The 7,095-nt window shown below is 32.5% G+C and overlaps 1 long non-coding RNA gene across 1 annotated transcript; it reads left to right on the top strand.

Annotated features, from left to right (window-relative positions):
* The first annotated feature begins 506 nt into the window (after nt 1-506).
* LOC139493760 (uncharacterized) lies at nt 507-5,443 on the top strand. Its single transcript, XR_011657087.1, has 4 exons — nt 507-610; nt 1,007-1,082; nt 3,069-3,153; nt 5,376-5,443. It is a non-coding gene; the product is annotated as an uncharacterized lncRNA (long non-coding RNA).
* Nucleotides 5,444-7,095: the final 1,652 nt, after the last annotated feature.

Raw genomic sequence — 7,095 nt, 5'->3', positions numbered from 1 at the left:
GAGAGTTTTACAAATAATGTGAATACACAGATCCTCCATCCTATTTTTATTTTGATGGAAATGTTGCAGTGTTCATCATTTCTGTTTTGATTCTGCTCACAAAATTCCATTTTTTCTATAATTCCGATTTAGATATGTGGAACCCGCAATAAAAATAGATGGCCTCAATCACGTGGTTTCAATGATTTAATAGCAACGCAAAAAATTCCATTAATCATGTTGTACTTTGTTACCAATCGGAACTACTCGGCCTTTCTGGTTGCACGAAGTGAATAGCCGAGTAGTTCCGATTGACGATTGTTACATAAGCCGAATCACACATACGATCTTTGCGCTCAAATGTAGTTCTTGGTGAAGTATACAGGTAACTTCGTTTACGAAAATTTATACACACTTTTTCATTAACATATTACCAGACTTTTGCATATTCACGTTTTTTTATGCTGAACTGTAGTCGAATTCAATTCTATACATTTTTTTTTACGTGAAGCAGTAGGAGTAAGAATATTTTTTCGCGCCAATTTAAGCAGTTTCATCACGAAGAACAAAATTATTTATTGTTATTTTCGTGAAATTTTAGTCATATAGTTTATCAATTAGAGAATTTTTTGTAAGTATTACTTATTCATGTTAAGGTTCTACTGATGTGCTTCTCTAGACCTTTTTGACGGTCCGTTTTATCCCATTTATCTCAATACTATCTCCGATGACAGAAATGTCAACTCGACCTATATCTATTTGATGAAATAATTTTTTCTTCAACGGTTCATGCATTATTTTTGTATTATTTGATAACCAATCACATTCACGTTGCATGTTTGCATGAAAATGGTTATGTATTGGTGAATTGTAAGGGCGATGCAACATGCGAGGTCAGTGCGCGATCACGTGACATTATTATTTGTAAACAAACATGCTCCCCGTGTAACACGTGTCTGGATTATCCTTTCAAAGTGTTGTGAATTTTTCAATCACTATTTTATTATATATTTCTTTTTGTTTTTAGGTTTGCATATTAGTAGTCCAAGTGAATTAGACATAGTTCTGAGTCGTGTGTGGTTTTTTTTTTATTGAATTAGAAGGTAAGTCTACATAAGTTATATTTAACTTAAGTTTAAAAAGATGACTCCACTTTCACTCTATATTTAAAACCCGCATACTAATTTAAACAGCATTTGGTCTGCTTGAATGTTAATTTGCCCCTTCCCCGTCATTTCCCAGTGACGGATCCAGGAATTTTCATATGTGGGGGCCCACTGACTGACCTAAGAGGGGGCCCGCTCCAGTCACGCTTCAGTGATTCCTTATATAAGCAACCAAATTTTTTCCCAAAAAGGGGGGGCCGGGCCCCCCTCTAAATCCGCCTCTGTTTCCCTTTTAAATTTGCGCAAAAGTCATACTTTCAGTCCATTTCGTTAACGGCTGATTTGTGATTTTACCATCTTAACTGCAATTTTCATATTGAACACATTTGACCATTCAGTATGAGTTCCCAAGTTTTTGACTTATATGAAGGAGGCTTTAGGTCATGTTTTCCTAAACACCTTATTGCTATTTGTCTGTCTGGATTGTTATACCCATAAAATCAGATAGTGATGAATATGCAAGTTTTCAACAATCCCAGAAAATACACCTTATTGCTATTTAGTCCAATCTGGCAAAACCAGTCACATGTAAAACTTCCTGTTTGGGTCATGCGGCTGAAAATAGAGGTTTTTCAGTAGAGAGCAGAGGGAGGAAAAACTTTAGAAAGCGATTATCAAGAAACTTTAATATAGTATGATCCACTTTTTTCGAAATTAAATTGAAGTAAAAATTATTTTGTTTTAAGTATTTACGGTAAGTTAAAAGGGTTTTCATTAAAAGGTATTGTGCATGGTGAATTGTTTCAACGGCCCCCAGATAGCTTCAACTGGATGAAAAAGTTGTGTAATGTTAGAACTTATCCGGTATGGAATAAATAGCGATTAGGTGTATTGACATCCACGGAAAAAAATAGGAAGTAAGGTGCATGTACACATGTATCTCCCCTTTAGGTTTTGATAAATATTGGATATGACATTAAGAAGTTATAAAACTGTATTCATTGAATATGTTTCTAGCGTAACATGCACGCTTAGTACTGCTTTTTATCAGATATTTTATAACTTATGTCTTAAAATTCGGGTTTTATCCATTCCAATAGGTGGATTTAAGTTAATGAGAAAAATGCTCTGTTCACTAACTCAGCAATGCTTTAACTGTTGTGAATGTGAGCTCCCTTTTGCTATTATTAGAATCTAGATTTACATCATTCATTTTCAACTTATGAGTTCTCCTTTCATTCAAAAGGTAGATTTCAATGTCTGCTGGTCACTTGACAAGAAAATGCACTCAATGATATTATTTGCCTCAATTTACACCTGGAATGCAGATTTTTCACTAAAATAAATGTCGTTTACTTAGTAATAAATAGTTTTGTATATTACTATCATATTCATGTTTTCATTTGACATTACGAAAGTGCTTTTGAGATCCAGGATTCTGACTTGAATAAACAGTGTTTGTAACACACATGGTTTCAACCGTTTCTTTCCCTTCCCTTTAAAGTATCTTTCAGTTTTAAAACTACCTGATAATAATACAGAGTTCACACCTAATTTGAATTGGATTGACATTAACTAATTTGAATTAGTTTAATTCACATTTGAAAAGGTTTACATCCTACCATCAATTGTAATTTGAATTGCAATGCGCCTCAAATTAGCTTAGCTGTCTGAATGACGTTTACTTTTAATTTGTATTAACAAAAACATAGTTCAAATGCGAATGTAAGTGAATTGTTTGTCTATCTATGGTCAATTTTTAGCCACATTGTTGAATTTTATTTATGGAGCTTACTTTTCATTTACATAAATTTAAGATTAATATTTCTGAGTGGTACGTTACTTATAAAGGGGGTGTATTCCTAAGAAATCCAAGATTCAATAAAAAATGAATTCTTGGGAATATGTAGAATTATTCACTCGAGGTGCAATCAAACTTATTTATTTCACTTTTTGATTTCTCTTTATTTCTTGGTCTCTTAGTAGGTGTTGCAGATTAGAAGTATTTTCGTACCATAGTATTGTTAGTGTTCCGGATCCTGTTCAGTAGTTAATAGTGAAAATTTAGGTAAGTTTACATTATGTTTATAAATAAACTAAGCCCATGCTAAACTAACTCTAATCTTGCTGTATTTTCCTCAAAATTTTTGAAATACACTTGCATAATATAATAAGAGATTGGCATAAGCTTTCTTCTTCACACTGCCCTCAAAACTCAGTGGCAAAATGACTAGTCTTAGGCAAAAAAATAGTATATGTTTGTTTACCGTTACCTGATGACCTACCCTAATTTTAGCGCTAACCCTAAGTCATTTATTTTCCTCTTAAAAGTGAAAAATAAATAGAACTTGTGTCACGAGGGTAATAAGGGTTGCCAATAAATAATATAATAAGAGATTGGCATATATAATTATAATTAGCTTGCTTCTTCACACCACCCTCAAAACTCATTTTAGAATTGATAGCAATACAGTTTTTGTGTCTTTTATTAAACTTAACATTTATACGTTATTCACACACTTTAACAGTGCTTATTGAAAATTGTACCAAAAAAAAACGTTAAGTAGGCGGTACTAAGACTGGAAGAAAATTAAGACGCTTAACATTTTTTTATATGACCAGAACAATTTCTTTGCGTTGTATATAATGCTATCATGTTGTCTGCGTCTTCGTACTGAGACTTATTTAGTTTGCTGCAGTAACTTTAGTTCTGGTGAATGGATCTCTGAAAATTTTATACTTGGAGGTTGAATACCACCATAGGAAGGTGGGGATAGAACTTGGGGGTTATAGTCTCAATAGTTTTGGAATTGGGGGCTACAAAAAAAAGCCGAAATGAGCATTTTCCTTGGTTTCCGCATATTTACTTTAGTATAAGTAAATAGAAATCTGTGAAATTTAAACACAAGATAATAATGAACATAATGGAAAGGTACATCAATGGATTGTTTTTATACGCTCGTCAAAATTTTGACAGGACATATTATGAATCAGAAATGTCTGGTGTCCGGCTGTCTGGCGTAAACATGTCTCACCATAACTTGAGAACGACTTATCCAAATGCCATGAAATTTAATATAGTTGTTTCTTATGATGGTCAAATGATCTGTTTTTGGTGAAAATAAAATTGTTGAGTTACTGCACTTAATAACTAAACGGGGGGGGGGGGGGGGGGGGGGGGGGGGGGGGGGGGGGGGGGGGGGGGGGGGGGGGGGTGTCTTTATCACACTGTATCTCAAAAACCATTCTTGATTATGACTTAAAACTTTAAACACTTCTTAGTTATATTAATCTCAATATCTGTGTACTTTTTGGTGATGATTCAAAATTTCATTTTTGAATTGTTGGGTATTTTGTAAAAAAGGGGGAGGTTTTTTTCCATGTCGGCCATATCTCAAAAACAAATTATGATTTTTGCTTCAAACTTTACACATGTCTTTGTTATATTATCCTAAAGATCTGTATACTTTTTGGTGATGATTCAAATTTTGAGTTATTAGTATTTTAAAAATGATTTATGATTACTGCTATAAACTTTACACACTTCTTTGTTTTATTCATCTAAAGATCTGTGTACTTTTTGCTGATTGATTCAAAATTTTATTTTTGAGTTATTGAGTATTTTGTAAAAGAGGGGAGAGTTTTTTACATGTCGCACTGTATCTCAAAAATAATTTATGATTGTTGCTTAAAACTTTACACACTTCTTTGCTTATATTAATCTTAAGATCTGTAAACTATTTGGTTTTAATTCAAAATTTTATTTAAGTAATATTTAGTTTTTTGGAAGAAAAAAACCCAGGTGAGGGTGGGGGGGTTCACATGTCCAGCTGTGTCTCAAAATCAATATATGGTTTTCGCTTAAAACTTTCTCAGAAACTATTTATGATTATTGCATAAGACTTCCACATAACTAATTTTGCTACAACCAAATGTCCTGAAACTTATACGCAATGTATTTTATCATAAAACACAAATCAAGTTGATATTTTTTTGGTGTCACTTTATAATCATTATTGAGTTATTTCCCACTATAAATCCAAAACCTGCAAATGTTAAATGTTACGAGACCTTTACACAATACATACTGATTACTACATAATAAGTATGAAATTGAGAAGTGTCAATTTAATCATACTTGAGTTATGTCCCATTGAATGTTGTGTTTAAAGGGGTCGACATCATTTGAGTCAATGGGAACGTTTAATTCTTCATATATTTAAATTCTGCTTTGAATATTGACTGCTTATTTCTGAATCTATTTTAAAAACAATATCCTATTTATCCTAGGTGTTGCAGTATTGTTGACCATATTTATATGTATATGTAGTAAAGTGAACGCAATCCACTTTCCGAAGGTAAGAAACAGTTTACAATTTTTATCAGTAGTTTAGAATTGTTGAGTAGTTTAGAATTGTTGAAAATTATGAAAAGATGAAACATGCATAATATGCCTCCCTCAGAAAATTTTGCATGTGTACTATAGTAGTAAATTAGCTATGTATTTTCCCCCTCAGAAGTGGTATTAATTATGAAGTATATTGTACTTCCAGTTAACCAAATCATTTCAGGCTTCAAACAGCATTCTTCCTGTTATGCAGCTATTTACTTTATATAATTTTACAAGTGAATTGTTTGTCTATCTATGGTCAACATGTTGGGGTATGACTATAAACCACTTTTACTAATTTTAAAAAACATTGTTGAATTTTATTTATGGAAGCTTACTTTTCATTTATATAAATTTAAGATTAATATTTCTGAGATGTAGGTTATGGATTGTCTCTACTTATAAAGGGGGAGGATTCCCAGTTATTTAATATATTTAATTAAATTGTATTCAGGCCCGTAGCTCCCTATACACCAACACGCAGTTGCGTGCACATCAATTCAGCATACAAAAAAAAATGTCAAAATAAAATTTATAGCATTCGGCATTCAAAAAAAAAATGTCAAAATAAAAATTTAAAGGAAACACAAATATGTTGTTTATAATAAACAAATCATTTAAAAATTGTATGTTTTTGAATATCATAGTATCATATATATACAGTTGTGAAAATGAATAATCAGTCCCTTGCTTTAATGAAAATGAAAAATCTTGCTTCAATAGTGCAGAAAATGAATAATTTGTCCTCTTAGATTACAAAAATAAATAACCTGTCAAAAACAAATCCCCCCCCCCCCCCTCCCGCAGAATATCAAATGGGCGACCCCACAGTCTATATAGGAATTTTTTTCTGCGACAAGTGCCTCAAACCATGTATTAAGATTTTGGATAAAGGACCACAATAGGTAAAAGTCCAATTTAAAATGAAATGTTTTAAGTTCTTAGACCACATTCATTCTGTGTCGGAAACCTATTCTGTTTTGACTATATGATCACAATCCAAATTCAGAGCTGTATCAGGCTTTAATGTTGTGTCCATACTTGCCCCAACTGTTCAGGGTACGACCTCTGCTGTAGTATCAAGCTGCGCCCTGTGGAGCATCTGGTTTATTTGAAGGGTAGATGTTCCCTACCTGTTTATTAGTGGAATTATGAATCAGGCCATTACTCTTCTCAATTTTATTAATGCATACTTTTCATGTTGGGACAGTTTCCCTCATTTTTGAAGGCTGTATGGTTGCCTATTATTGCTTTGTCATTTGAACATTTGTATATGTACTTTAAAATTTTAGTATTGCATGTTTATAATTATGTGTACGATATATCACTGATTCAGTGGCAATGGTAAATAGACACTGACAAGTCTTAGATAACATTTTATAGTTTTGAATGTTTTTCATCAGTTGACTAAAATTAGGTAGAGGTGTGTTCTTATTTCCAACAGAGGGGCACTCAACCTATATCAATTTGTGCATGAAGCAAATTGATGGTTGCTAGATACTGAATGATTATACCACAAAAAAGTTTTAACCTGTGCATATATACTTAAAATATGATAAAAGAAAATCATGTCTTTTTCAGGACTTCTGATCCAACCATGTAGTATGGCATGTTATTGGG

Source organism: Mytilus edulis, chromosome 1, assembly GCF_963676685.1.
Source record: "Mytilus edulis chromosome 1, xbMytEdul2.2, whole genome shotgun sequence".
In the NCBI taxonomy this organism is placed as follows: Eukaryota; Metazoa; Mollusca; class Bivalvia; order Mytilida; family Mytilidae; genus Mytilus; species Mytilus edulis.
This window is presented reverse-complemented; position numbering and strand designations above follow the sequence as displayed.